Here is a 15,045-nt window from a genome sequence, read left to right as displayed (position 1 = left end):
CTCATATAATAAGTTCCTGTCAAGTCAGTAAATTTCCCCTTGGTTTACCTCATACATTTTTTTTGAGAGGAAGACAGTAAGCATAGTATTACCATTTGGATTACAGGATATTCCAGTGGACTAAAAAATCTGTACGCTCCTTTTTAATAGAAAGGTCTGAGAGCACAGGGACCATGTAGTCTTACGCATAACTCTTGTTGGAATTGAAGTGTCTTTAATCAATGCTTTCTAGCCTTACCTACCCTATACTATGAGCTAACATGCTTCCCAACAGTATTAAGTGATCTAGCTAAATAATCAAAGAAGTCCAGAGTTAGGAAAACATTATCGGTCCTCTAAAAGTTTCTTTACATTGTTCCTGTCCATAGGAAAATTCCTAACTCACCTGTGAGGAGTGGGCTTCAGCTCTTGGCTGTTCTCATTATGATCCAGTCTTCCACTGATGCCCAGGAGTAAATCTTCGTCTTGGTGGGCTGGATCTTTATCCTTCTTCTGAAGGAAAACTCGCATTAGCTGCGTTTAGTGAAGTTTTCTATATGAAATTACATTGCCAAAGTAAATAATGAAAGAATTTTGAAAATGTGTGTGTGTGTGAGAGACAGAGAGAGAAAAAAAAGAGAACATTTCTCTTTTGAATTGGGATTGGTGATAACCTGTCAGCATACGCAGATACAAATGCTCAAGAAACTATTAACCTAGTGATTTTTGCCCTTGCCTTTGGATTTGAGAGTTTAAATAAGACCAGGGTTTAAATGCACATTTTTGTCCCATATTTTCTGTGTTTATGCCACATATTTTCTGAGTTTATGCCACAAGCCTGAGTATAACTCTACACTTAAGCAATTTTTGTGTCTTTGTGTGCAAAAATCTTTGTTATTTCTTTATTGTACATAATGTAGGATACGATACCAGTTAGGATTAACATTTTATGACATGTAAATAGATGAATGTTCTAAGTCCAATATAAACAGATACATAATTGAGTCCTTATGATATGTACTAGTTATTCACATGGAAATTCTACATATCTATCTACACATATACACGAATATAGGAATATAAACTTATATATTCTCCCATGGATAATTATGAATATATGTTTTATTGTGTTTTGGCTTGGTGTTGCAAAAGACATTTAAATTTTTGAGAATTTTATTTGTACGTGCCATGCTTGTCAAATGAAAAAAAATTCAGTTTATTTTATGTTAAAAATAAACCTTCCTTGGGTAGTATAGTGCATTTGCAGATTGCGACACTCTGCCCAGGCAGGACTGTAAATCCACACTGTGTGCCTGTGACTGATTTGGGATTTGGATTTCTGATTTGGCTGAGAGATGTGTAAAAACCTCAAGTAGTCAACAGCTCCCTATTGGCTGTGCATCTGAGGGGCTCAAGAGTGCTGTTTATTCCAGCAAGTGTCTGGAATACATTATACTTGATAAATTGGCTCCTGCTACTCCTGTTTTGGAGACTAAGAAGAATTTGTATACTCTGCTAGAATAAATGTATTTTGCCCAAACAACAGTTTTCCTTAACAGAAAATTCTGAGTATGACTGTATCTTCCGAATTTAGTACAGTCAACATTTTGAACATATGGCATTTCTGAAAGAGCAATAGTAATCTTCCACACCTTCAAATTCAGAAACTGGTTCAAAATGTAATGTTTTCATCCAAAGGTTATATGAATTGAAGTTTCTAGAAACTAAAAAAAAAAAAGGTAGGATATTTGGGTTGAGAGTTTTGTTTGCTTTTTTAAGGAAATGCCAGGATTAAGGATCAAAAGAACGGCTGTATTAATACATAAATATTTTAGATTATATGATACTTCTGAATTATAAAGATTGGCTTTTAAAATATGATTTTCAAATAAATACCAGGCCTTCCATCTCTGACAAATAAACTCTCTGGCTAGTTTTTAGCGGACATTGACATTCAATTGTTTTGGGTTATTTTTGCACTCTCCTTAAATAAAATTTTTGATTACCTAAGATTTAATTGACTGATTTTTTAAAATGTTATGGGTATTCCTTATATTTATGAATGGATAGTAAGGATGAACAGTGGGCTCAAAAAGGCAAAGCCATCCTCATCAATTGACTAATTTGTCTAATATTTCTATTTGGAAAAGTATTGGGGTTTTACTGGATTAACATAATTTACCAATGCGTTGGCTTCTATGACAATTTCTCTTCACCCAATATACATGGTAAGTTTAATATAAACATCAAATAGTTTAGGAACAAAAATCAATCTTTGTGTATATTTCTAATTATTTCCTGTGTGTTGGTCCTATCTATGAATCCATAATCTGTGGTCTTTGAAGGTGAAGGATTAATTAGGCCTCATTGTTCGAACTCCATGGTATCTAGCAGAAGTCAACAGGTACTCAATGACTGATAGAAACAGTAAAGCGTGTGAATCTAGATGGTTTTGAAAAAGTATGTACAATAATACCTACATTCATGTCATGCTTTATACTTCCTGAGGCCTCTTTGCATACATTATCTCATCTGATGTGAATAATTGAATGGGGTGGGGAAGGGCTTCCATTTGAAATGGAGAGAGAAGCACCAACATTCTGATGCTCACTGAGAAGCTATGAGACCTTATGAGAGTAAATCATCAAGGTATTTGCATATCTGTCAGTGCTTGTGATTGGGTTCCCTAATCAAGAAAGAGGAAGTTCCTGAGAAGGAGTATCTCAGATTACTGGCCTGTAATGGGTGTGTCATCCAAATGCTGAAACACTACATGTTGAATCAAGGCCAACCCCCATTAGGTCACAGAGGCAGAGGGACTTTAGGGTGCAACCACCCCCCACCGCAAAGAAAACACAAAGTTCAGTAGAATGGATACTGGGCTTGGTATAGGCATTTCCGCAGCCCTGGTGGCGCAGCGATTAAGCGTTTGGCTGCTCACCAAAAGGTCTGCAACTCGAATTCACCAGCTGCTCCTGGAAAACTCTATGGGGCAGTTATACTCTGACCGATAGGGTCGTTATGAGTCGGAATCAACTGGACCGCAACGTTTTTTTTCCCCCCGTTATAGGCATTGAGTCCAGACTTTCCTGCACGATTTGGGGCAACCACTAACTGCTCTGTGCCTCAATTTCCCTATCTGTAAAAAGAAGACAAGACTCATTTCTAAAATTATTTGAATCCTCGGGCGTTTTAATAAGTCTTAGTATGATTGCTTTCTTTATTCCACTCCAACGCCAGAAAAATAAAATCTCTAAATCACTCCTTCCCTTGAGGTCCACGCCCCTCCCCCCAAGACCTAGTTCCCTCATTGTTAACAGAGAAAACCCCACCACACCCTCTTACAGTCTCTGAGGGGACTTTTGGGCTCATGCTTAGGAAACGCTGGGGGGGGGGGGCCAAGGCTTGCTAGACACCCCGCGGGGCGTGGGCAGCAGGCTCCGCTTGACGCGGAGGGGCGTCTGGGCCCAGGGAGGGGGCCGGGGAGGCGGGGAAGGGTGCTGGGGAAAGGGCTCGCCTCGCCACGCCGGCCCTGGTGTCGCCGCGCTCGGAGAGTCGCGCAAAGGGCGCCCCTCCACCCGGAGGCACAGAGGCATTTAAAAAGAAAGGAAAAAAAAAAAAAAAAAGTCACCACTGGCTCGAATTTCTGGAAGCCAGAGCAGGGTTTTTGCCCTAAACCGAGACAGAACCCCTCTTAGCGCTGCCCCGGCCTCTCCGTTACCCGTTTTCGGTTTGCTTTTGGGAAGAACCGGTTCCTCAGCCCCGCGTCGCCGAAGTTTGGCCACGAGTAAGTCCAGCCGCCGGGCCCTGGTGGCCAGCCGCCTCCCCTCGCTCCCCCTCTGCCCACCTTCGCACCGCTGCGGCGGCGGCGCTCCGCTCCTGGCCCTGGCCGCTCGGCCGCCTCTGGCCTCCTGTTTGGTAGCCGTGACGAGGAGACTTTGTTGTGAAACTAAATCTGACCCTTTGGCTCCGAGGCAGCTGCCGAGAGCCGGGGGCTGCTGACGCCCCGGCCCCCGCCCGGCCCGAGCGGCCCCACCCGGGCCAGGAGGGCGGCGATTGGCGCCCGGGGAGCGGCGGAGGGGCGCCGCCGGGGGACCGGCCACCCCAGGCCAGCCGCGGCCCGCACCCCACCCGCCGGGGGCGCCTCGCGGTCTCGGCCGTGGGCACCGCTGCCAGGTACGCGTAGCCACCTGGAAGGGCAAACCCGCCTCAGCCCCGCGCGCAATAATGGGGGCCGCGCGGCCTGGCCCGCAGTCCTGAGATGAAAGGCTTCGCCCCCGTGCCAGGCAGCATTAGGGCGCTGCACGTGGTGGGACGTGTCTGAGACCGGTTTGTTTTCCTTCGGGGAGGTGGTGACTGATGGGGACGTTGGGAGACGAGGGGAAGTCGTCTTGGCCTTATTTGATGCTGTGATTGCTGTCTTGGACATATGCTTGCTCTCGAAGCTCCAGTAATGAGAAACATTTGGGGGGCAATCGGGGCAAGCAGATAGTTATTTTAGCTCTTTCTGGCCCCCGTGGTTCCTTCTTTTGGCCAAAAGTGGGTTGATTCTTCCAAATCAAAGAGGCCAGTTAAAAGAAAAACCAAAACGCATTGCCATCAAGTCGACTCCGAAGTAACATAAATTGGACGAACCACCGACAATGACGGGGCATTATTATTTCTAAATTATTATAAATAATTAGGACAGCAAAGACAAATAAACAAGATCCGTGCTTTATGGTTGATGGAGCTGGAGGGAGGACGGAAATAACGTGTACTGTGTAAACAAGCCTCGTTATTTTCATTATGTTAATTAAGACCTGCTCTTTTTTTGTTCTGGTAGCTTGACTGACTAAATCGTCTCATAGGTAATCATCTAGGTCAATCATCTCATAAAACTAAAGGCTTCTTAAAATGCAAATTTGAGTGGAAGAGAGACTCAAACCTATCAGAAAATATGCACTGATTACATATTCAAAGATAATGTAAATTGTCTGTTCAGCACAGAGAATCTCAAGCTGTGAGAGGGATGTCCATGTAGGCCAATGAAGGCATCCCCCCACCCTCGTCAGACAGACTGTAGTGTCCTGTCTCTCTTGCTCTGAGCTGTTCTTTCAGCCAGTACTGGAAAATGTGCTGCGCATACCAGGCATCCTGTTACATGGATAAAAATGGTTTCTGCTTTTCAGGAGCAGTCTAGAGGACAATTGAGACCCAAGGTGACTAGTGCTCTGATGGGGAAAACCAGAGGTGTGCCAGGCTTCCTAGAGAAGAGGACTGGATGGGTCCTGAAGGATGTGTAGGAGTTTGGGTGGAAGGAGAATTGCCAAGTTGACAGTCATTGGCACCAGGGGTGCCTGGAAGTAGTCTGGTGTAGCTGCAGGTAATTAGCAGAGGCCACAGGGCTTTACTGGGGCCAGATCAGGAAGGGTCTTGGATGTCAGATGGTGGTAAATTAGACCTGTTCCCTTCTCTGGGGAGAGCACAGTCTGACATCGTCCACAACTTGGAACATGGAGAGAAGGCAGAGGAAAGTATTGAAGGAGATGAGTCACAAAAGAGGAACTATGAAAAATCTAGTAGTGGGATTATTTGGCGTATAAAAAAAGTAAAAATGCTTACAAAAGGTAATTAAATAGAGGGTGGACTACACTGAAAACTTTGTTTTACTAATTTTATTTTAGTAATCTGAAATGCAGCTTCTAAAAGTGTCCAGTTTTCCTTAGTTTACTTACATGATCTAGCTAAAAAAAATTTTTTATGTAAAAGCTAGAGGCAATTAAGCATTTTATAAGTTATATGGCCTCTCATCCTTTGCAAAGTGCTTATTGTCATCTGTTCAACACATTTTTTGAGCATTTACATAGGGTCACCATGAGTCAGAATCAACTTGGCAGCAACTGACAACAACTATGTATAGAACGTATTATCAATCTTCTCTATCTTTTAAATTGGTATTAATTACTGTTGTACAGATGAAGAAGCAGACTCAGAGAGGTTTGATTTTCCCAAGATTACGGAATTGATCAGTGCCAGAGTTATGAACACAAATCCCTGCCTTCCTATCCCAGGTCCCCAGTAGTCTTTTTCTCTACCCTTAGACTCATCAAAACTGGCTCTGTTTTTTTTGGCTTTCTTCCCTTGAATATTTCTACCAGTGATTTGAAAGAAGAAAGCTGAAGTAATGGTTTTTAGATTGGCAGATTACGCCAAACTGGAATGGATATCTCATTCACTGGGTTACAGAATCATGAGGCAAAGAAAATCTGAGTCTGACTGATAGGCAGAAACTAACCAGATGAGAGTTTCACAGGGAAGAATCAGCTCTCCAAATGTAGGACAGAGGAATCATGACTTGAAAACACTTCATGAGCAGAAGAGTTTGAGTTTCCTTAGCTCAGTAAGTGCCAATGGTGTCCAGATCCAGGAGGCCACTGACCGACTGGATCAGAATATTAAGTAAGTCATTTAACAAAGACAGATGGGTTTGGGACCTAGAGCAGAGAAACTTTAAGGAATATCATTGTAATCTTCAGATATTTCAGTGACTATTTTATAAAAGATGTTAAAACACATATGTTTGTGTTGGTGCACTAGACTTGACTCTAGAGAAGAGGGCTTTGTTGGGTCAATTTTAATTCATTATGTGGATAAACCTTCTAAAGGTTAAACTGTCCTGCTGTGGACTAGGTGACTTGACAAGCTTGTGAATTTCTGTCCCCAGCAGTGTTCGAGCAGAAGCAGGTGAGCTATCTGCCAAGGATGTTTGTGTGATTCCTGCCCCAGATGGAAATTTGCATTCCACGATGTCTTTCTGTGGCTCAGTCACAACATACAATACCATGTAGATTCCTGCTGTATTACGTCACCCATTAATTCTTTTTTTTTTTTAATGGAACTGAAATGGAGACAAATTTCTTAAACTTTTCTAGCTTCGTGTTCTGTAAGTTTCCTTTAGTTTTTGGAAAGAGTAAAATACAAAGAAACCCTGAGTCAGTGCCTTTTTTTCTGAGAGCTTAATGATTTCTCCATGACTGTCTTTTGATTTTGATTGACTTTTTTTTCTTTTCCTCTGGGCCGTAAGTCCTGCAAGTCTCATTCTTTCAGGCAGCCCTTACTCTGGTCTAGAAGCCACTAAAAGTGAGAGTCAGCATCCAGGAAATGAAGACACTGCTTTGCTAGACTTTAGTTGCGATCGTCAGGGGTCTGGGGAGTGATGTCAGAGCAGAGGAGGAACGTGCTTATTCTCTAGTTCCTGCTAAACCGACACACGTAATATGCATTAATTCTAAGGTCTAGTGATGAACTTGGGTCCTATATGAAATGCATCACCTAATGAGCTAGATATTGACATCTGTGCCTGTCCATGGTTGGAATTACCTTTGGATTTTAGCTGCAAAAGAAAATAAATGGTACTAAGAGTCTGAGAATTGAATATGCTTTCATCTTATTTTTATAGATAAAAATGTTTTCTGATTCTTGCCAGCTGAGCTGACTGAGCTGAGCTAAGCTAAGCACAGATGGGGTACTTTATTTATTTGACCAGAGTGTTACTGCAAACCAGACTGCAATTCTCATTTAAATCCTTGATGGGGGGGGGGGTGGGCCTTCAGAAGCATACTAATTTTTGACATGTCAATTGAATGTTAATATTAAAGAACATTATATGCTTTTTATTCCTTGCCTCTTAAACCAAGGATATGTTCTTAAGCCCATCCTTCACTTCTACACCTAAAAATGAGCTTTATTGGTTGTTAAACCTGTCCAATTTACTCAAGAAGGAGTCAGTGTCTCTTACATTAGAGAGGACTATTGGTGGATGAAAATCTAAATAAAGATCAGTATTAACATCTTGTTTTTTTTTTTTTGATGGGCAAGGGCTAGTTATTATTCCCAGTGAAGAAGGAAGTCACTATCAAAAATTTGTTTACTTCCTCAAGGTATAGGGAGAAAAAGTTTCCAACTGAGAAGATGTGAGCTGTGGCTTACTTTTTAAAATCAGTTTTATTAAATGTACAGTTTGGTGAGTTTTAGCAATTATGTACACCCATGTAACCTCTAAGACTAAGATACAGAACATTTTTATTGCCCCGAAAAAATCCCTCATGCTGCTTTGCAGTCCATCTATCCTCCCTCCACTGCCTGACTCCAGGCAACCACTGTGCTGCGTCCTGTCCCTTCAGATGAGCTTTTGTGGTGTATTTTTTAAATCTTTAGAGGTATTTGGTAGCAGATTGTGCTAGAAGTTAAAAAATAAAACAAAACAAACAGATTGCCGTCTAGTTGACTCCAACTCATGTGTGACCCCATGTGTTTGAGTATAGCTGTGCTCCATAGAGTTTTCAGTGGCTGATTTCTTTGGAAGTAGATTGCCAGGCCTTTCTTGCAAGGTGCCTCTGGGTAGACTTGAACTGCCAACCTTTTGGTTAGCAGCCAAGGGTATTAACCATTTGTACCACCCAGGGACTCCCTATAAAAGTAAAGGAAGTAGATATTTCATATGCTTTCTTTTCCTTTTGAATAATAAAATTCATTATTATTTATAGTTGTTTACTTAATTCGAACAAAAGCAAACATAACGGCTGGGTGGAACCAGCTTCGTTTGCCACCAGTTGAACTCATTGCAACCTTCTGTATAACGATGAAACATTGTTCGGTCCTACGCCAGCTTCATGTTCATTGGTTTGCTTGAGTCCATCATTTGGGCTATTAGTTGTTCTATAGCATAAGCTATTTTAAAACTGAAACTATAGTCTTAGTAAGTTCAGAAACTTTCCATGATACCTTGTGCACAAACAATATTTCCATGATACATTGTACACAAACAACATTTGTGGAAGACTAGCAATGCTCTAAGTTCAGTAGATGTGGCAGAATTATTGTAGGAAACTAGTGAAATTCTAGATAAATTTACCATGTGTGATTGTGGTTCAGACTATTTTCTCTTGGATGCTTGAATTTCCTTGTTACATATAAGACTTATAAGGCAGTGGTTCTCAAGCAAGGTGCTACAGCACACCACATCTGCTCAAATCTCTCGTATATGTCACGCCATCATAATCAACCTGCAACATTTACATTTTCTATGTGTGGGTGAAAGTGTTTTTATGACAATGACTGTCAGACTCAACTGACTAGGTCATGTAACATGGTGAGTCACATTGCTAGGGTAGCAGGAAAGAGGAAAAGTTATCATTAGGAAAATGATCAAAATCCCAGGCTTACTGGAATGCATTTTGACCGCGTCTTGAGTCCATAAAATCAAGTCCCATTCAAAGAGCAACACGGGATGTAGAAAGAGCATGTGAAGAGTGTGATAACCATACAGCTTTTATTGGCCTTACGGTGTCTGTACCAGTGATTTAGTTAAGGCTTTCAAATGTCCTATCACAATTTTTAGTATTCTAAAGTTTGCTATGAAGACAAAAATTTGGAAACCTCAGATATAAGGATATTTGTGAATGCTGTCAAGATTACAGATTACATTGTACCAACTTCATCTGAACGTTTTTTGTATGACCTCTGTGTTTAACTATTCTACCAGGGCCAGTGTTGTATATGTATATATACACACACAACACTTAAATATAATTCACTTATTCATATATATATATATGAATTTGACCTCACCTTATAAGAGTGATGGTTTTCAACTGCCATACCTTTTGATCCTCTAATTACATAGTTTGGAATTTATACTTAAAGAAAGAACACAAAAGAAGGAAAAAACTTATGAATGAATGATGAATGAAGATGTTGAAGTATTATATATGACATGAAAAAGTGGAAAAAAAATCCAAATTCCAACTTTATACATAGAAATATCTCCCTGATGGAATATTACATAGTTTTAAAACGATAAATGTGTAGAGTCTGAAATCCTTAGGACACAATGTTAAGAGAAATCAGCAGAACACAAGCATGAAGATTCACTGTGGTTATGGCTGTATAAAATTATGTGTGCATATAGACAAGTAGGGCTGATGAGATTATGGGTAAATTTTTGAAAGTTTGAATTAGAGTCTTCTTAATGTTGTTAATGTAATAAATGCTATATTAAAATAATTTGTAGGTCTAATGTTCCTGAAAATATAGTTTGATTTCAACTTTAGATAATTTCCAAACTAAACATATGTCATTTTCCTAATGTCAGTTCATCCGACTGTCTACATGCTTTCCATTCTTCCTGTGAAGATAGGAGTAAGTAGCAGATCTGAAACTAGGAGTAAGTAGCAGAAATATGGTAATTTTATTTAGAAGTCCTGTAAAGAACAGACAGTTTTCATCTTAAAAACTGTAAAACAACAGTATCAGTAAGCCAGTGGAAAATCTTTAAAAGAAAGTTAGTGTAGCCCTGGAGTACTATAGAAACCATGTCTGTAGCTGGAGAAGATGTTGGCCACAGGATAGCTCAGCTTTTTTTATTAATGGCTTCAGTGGTTTGGAAAGGGCTCACTTGATTATGCCCCATCTTTGTTTTTCTTTATATAACCAAATTTCCTAGGAAGGTGAGGAAAGCAAAGCAGAAGCGACAGAGATGACACCTTGTGGCTTTTGGAGCCCTGGGATTGTGAGCTGAGGAGGTCTCTGGAGGCCATTTATTCAGTGATTCATTTCACTGCTGGCTTCTGTTTATAAATTTTCTGGAGACTCCTTGATTTGATATGTTTATTTAGTTCTGTAGTTGTAGTCTTCTGGGGATAAATTTTAGAATAACCCTTTCTTTTCTGTAAAGCCGTGTCTAACCTGTGGTTTTCTTCTTGGGAATGTTAAAAAACTCAACACTTGGTGAGAAGGCACAGAATAAAGTGATGGTGTGCTGTAATGAAAATGTTGTTTAATCCAAGGAGCCACAGCTATTAACAGTGTCTGATGGATCTCTGGTTCATTGCAGATGATTGTGGATCATCTAAAATAATACCCATTTTTCAAAACCAGCAGGAAAACTTAAAATATATTTGATGTATAAAGTAAACAGAAATTTCCTTTTCTTCCCAATCATATTTCTTCCCACCTCCATCCCTACTCTGTTTTTCCTCAATCTAAGAAAGTTTATCCCAAAGGCCTACCTGACTTGACCCTTTCTCTATCCACCTCGAGCCTCTGTAGCCTACACACTTATTCCAACTTCCTTTCTCTCAATTTTTTTTTTTTTTTACTGTGGTGGAAATATATACAATAAAACATATGCCTGTCCAGCAATTTCTCCATGTAAAATTCAGTGACATTGATTACGTTCTTCAAGTTGTGCAACCATTCTTGCTATCCTTTTCCAAATCATTCTACCACTGTTACCATAAACTCGATGACCCCTAAGCAAAATTTTTCTTTTTCTCTCCCTCCCATTTCTGGTGGTGGTGGTGGTAACTACTAACAATTTTTGGTTTCTGTATATTCTCAAACTGTTTTGAAGGATTCTATGGGCAAAATATTGAATGACGCAGGAGGCATCAAAAGAAGGTGGAAGGAATACGCAGTCACTGTACTAAAAAGAATTGGTCGAGGTTTGATCATTTCAGGAGGCAGCATATGCTTAAGGGCTGATGGTACTGAAGAAAGAAGTCCAAACACAGAAGGCATTGGCAAAAAACAAGACTCCAGAAATTGACAGAATACCAATTGAGATGTTTCAACAAATGGGTGCAGCGCTGGAAGCGCTCACTCGTCTGTGCCAAGAAGTTTGGAAGACAGCTACCTGGCCAACCCACTGGAAGCAATCTATATTTGTGCCCATTCCAAATAAAGATGATCCAGCAGAATGTGGAGATTATCGAATAATATTAATATCACACACAAGTAATTGCTGAAGATAATTAAAAACCGATTGCAGCAGTACATGGAACAGGGAACTGCTGGATATTCAAGCCAGATTCAGAAGAGGACGTGGAACCAGGGATATCATTGCTGATGTCTGCTAGATCTTGGCCGAAAGCAGAGAATACCAGAAAGATGGTTATCTGTGCTTTAGTGACTATGCAAAGGCATTCGACTGTGTGGGTCGTAACAAATCATGGATAACATTATGAAGAATGTGAATTCCAAAACACTTAATTGTGCTCATGAGAAACCAGTACATAGATCGAGAGGCAGTCATTTAAACAGAATAAGGGGATACTGAGTGATTTAAAATCAGAAAATGTGCTTGTCAGGATTGTATCCTTTCACCATACTTATTCAATCCGTATGCTGAGCAAGTAATTTGAGAAGCTGGACTATATGAAGAACGGGGCATCAGATTGGAGGAAGACTCATTAACAACCTGCAAGTTATGCAGATGACACAACCTTGCTTGCTGAAAGTGAAGAGGACTTGAAGCACTTACTGATGAAAATCAAAGACCACAGCCTTCAGTACCTCAACATCAAGAAAACAAAAATCCTCACAACTGGACCAATAAGCAACATCATGATAAAGGAAGAAAAGATTGAAATTGTCAAGGATTTTGTTTTACTTGGATCCACAATCAACACCCATGGAAGCAGCTGTCAAGAAATCAAACGATGTATTGCATCAGGCAACTCTGCTGCTAAAGACCTCTTTAAAGTGTTGAAAAGCAAAGATGTCACTCTGAGGACTAAGGTGTGCCTGACCCTAGCCATGGTGTTTTAATCGCCTCATATGCATGAGAAGGCTGGACAGAAGGCAATGACAGAAAAACAAGACTCCAGGAATTGATAGCATACCAGTGGAGATGTTTCAAGAAATGGGTGCAGTGCTGGAAGCGCTCACTCGTCTGTGTAGAATTGGGAAGAAAAATTGGCAGCCCAGGGAGGGTTTAAATAATAGCAAGAATGCACAGGATAGATGTTTTGTCTCACAAGCTTTGAAGTTTTTCACATGCTTTGAAGTTTTTTGTCTCACATACTTTAAAGTTTCTGTATTTAGAACCATTCTGTATTTAGAAAATTAATGGCCTTGTTGGTTGTAAAAGGGCCGTAAGGTACTGCTTCCAAATATGCATAATTCTAACGATAATGTCATCACCTGGGACGCAATTTCCTAATACCACCAGTCCCCCAAGGGTGATTTTGTATTACTGCAAATTTTTGTTTGATTGTAGTGTCAGTTTTATGTTTCCTGTAGAGTCTGTTCTATCAGTGCGTGCAGTTAACATTTATTTGTCGTTGTTTGTTTATTTTATCTATATAAACTTAAGTTTAACCCCTTCCTACCCCCCTTCCCCAAGAGTAGAATATCGTAAACGAAGTTCCTAAGCCTTCGATCAGTCCTGTGGTGGATGAGTCTTCCCAACAAAGTTAGCTGTTTTATGAATAGTCCAGATACCTGCTTTGTAAATCAAAGACCGTGGTCAGCAAAGACCATGAATAGGTTCTTCTCCCCCAATTTCCTAGCTAGGTTTTTGGAAGGGTAGGATTGAAGGAGGCAAGTTCCTTCAGGTGTTGAAAAGGCCAATTAAAACTGGGCCGTACTTGTTTTTTTCCCTGCTCTGGAAGCTTCCCACTGCCACTCTTGCCACTGGCCCATTCTACTCACCACCAGGCGCCCAAGCCAGCATCTGGCCTAGGGCTGTGAAAGTGAATTAGCAGCTGCATCACCTGTGGATGCCCCATCCCCTGTCTCCTGTGGGCTGTGATGACCTTGGAAGGGGCCGCTTACCTCTGTCTGCCCTTGAAGAGCATCACCTCAGATTACCTCATGCACCTAAAAATACAGAGTCTGATTGTATTTAAATGCATGCCCCACCTAACACTGTGAAGCTTTCTGTCACTGTTACGTTTGGTTGATATTTTCTTCCTACCAAAGGAGTTGATGAAGCATGCTTCACGAAGAGGCTTCTAGTGCTTTTCTTCTGCTATGATCAAAGTAGATAACTAACCTAAGAGTGTTGGATTTGGCTAGCAGGGCCTCAGAATGTCTCTCAGTCCCTTGTCTCCTTATTAGAGTATTTTTACACAGAGGCTAAAAGAGGAGTGAACCTCTATTGTGTATAAGTCCAAGGGGCACCCCTCTTCTGGAGGGTGCCATAATAGTTGACTCAGGAGAGTGCATAAATAAAAGATTGGGCCTTCTTGGGTAAATGCACAAATGGATGACTAACCCAAATCCCTGTTTTGGCAAGGCAAGCGTGCGTGTTCTGTACAGACACCTCTAATACCAAGTCCTGCGTCTAGCACTTTGCAAATCTCTCAACTCTTTTGAGGAAAAAAATCTTATCTCACCAATCGTTCTATCAGTATGCACCTTCCCTCTCCATCTCATGCCTAGATTAGCCTCCCTGGGCATCCTTCAAGGCAAGTCTATGTCCTTACTTCTAGGAAATCCTCTTTGGATTAAACATAGTCACCTTTACCCCTAGGTTACCCATAGGTGCTTATGTGTGGGTCTATACATGTATATTGATAATGACCTCTCTCTGTTTAGCTAGTCAGTTAGCTAGCTATAGATAGATAAATAGATTGAGATAGATATAGAGATAGAGATGGATAGATGGATGGATGGATGGATAGATAGGTAGATAGGTATAGATATGAATCAAGTAAACTATTTTTGCCCAAGCCTTTTTCTTAGGGTTTGAGACAAATATTCAGTACCAGAAATTTGATGGATATTTTTTAAGTTGGTTGAATGATAGTGCCACCATTTAACTGCCCATCTAATTCTAGGTCAATCAGAGTTTACGTTTATTCAAAAATAGTCATGAATCTACATTCATTCAATTATTCACTCACTCAAATATTTAATAAGTGCCATATGTTACTGGAATATGATGGCTAAGGCATGGTCTTAGCCCTCATGGAGCTAGTTGAATGAGAGAGACAGGTAGAGAAATAATCACAGTCCCCTTAGATAAGTGCTATAATGTGGAAGGCTTATTTATAAACCATGAAAGATCAAGTCCAGCAAGGGAATTAAGGGGTTTACGAGAGCCAGGCTCCTAAATATCGGTAGACCCAGTCATGTTATATATTTCATGGTTAGGATTGACATGTAGAAATCTGGAAACAACTATGCTGATTTAGCAAGCAGCAGAGCATTTGTAAATAAAGTCCATGGCCCTCTGTGAATTTTTCTTTTTTTTTTTTTTGAGTTGTAGTCGTTCTTCCAGAAGAAATCTACCTGAAG

General features: G+C 40.6%; 1 protein-coding gene and 1 long non-coding RNA gene across 11 annotated transcripts in view; one reads left to right on the top strand and one right to left on the bottom strand.

The window, feature by feature from the left end:
- LOC135227613 (uncharacterized) overlaps positions 1-3,424 on the bottom strand; it is a 48,788-nt gene extending 45,364 nt beyond the window's left edge. Inside the window, exon 1 of the long non-coding RNA XR_010317781.1 lies at positions 386-3,424. This is a non-coding gene — a long non-coding RNA (uncharacterized LOC135227613). The remainder of the gene's footprint in view (positions 1-385) is intronic.
- A 76-nt stretch (positions 3,425-3,500) lies between these two features.
- The window catches only part of EYA1 (EYA transcriptional coactivator and phosphatase 1), a 439,803-nt gene continuing 428,258 nt past the window's right edge, over positions 3,501-15,045 (top strand). For 3 of the 10 annotated variants that reach the window (XM_064267819.1, XM_064267812.1, XM_064267809.1), the window contains exon 1: positions 3,503-3,766. The gene's annotated coding sequence lies outside the window, so the exon portion shown is untranslated. Of the gene's footprint in view, positions 3,767-15,045 lie in introns of all 10 variants that reach the window. The other 7 variants (XM_064267810.1, XM_064267808.1, XM_064267814.1 and 4 more) reach the window with 5 other exon arrangements.

The sequence above is a fragment of the Loxodonta africana genome, chromosome 14, assembly GCF_030014295.1.
Source record: "Loxodonta africana isolate mLoxAfr1 chromosome 14, mLoxAfr1.hap2, whole genome shotgun sequence".
NCBI lineage: Eukaryota > Metazoa > Chordata > Mammalia > Proboscidea > Elephantidae > Loxodonta > Loxodonta africana.
Note: the sequence above shows the minus strand (reverse complement) of the source record. Positions and strands in the feature narration are given on the sequence as shown.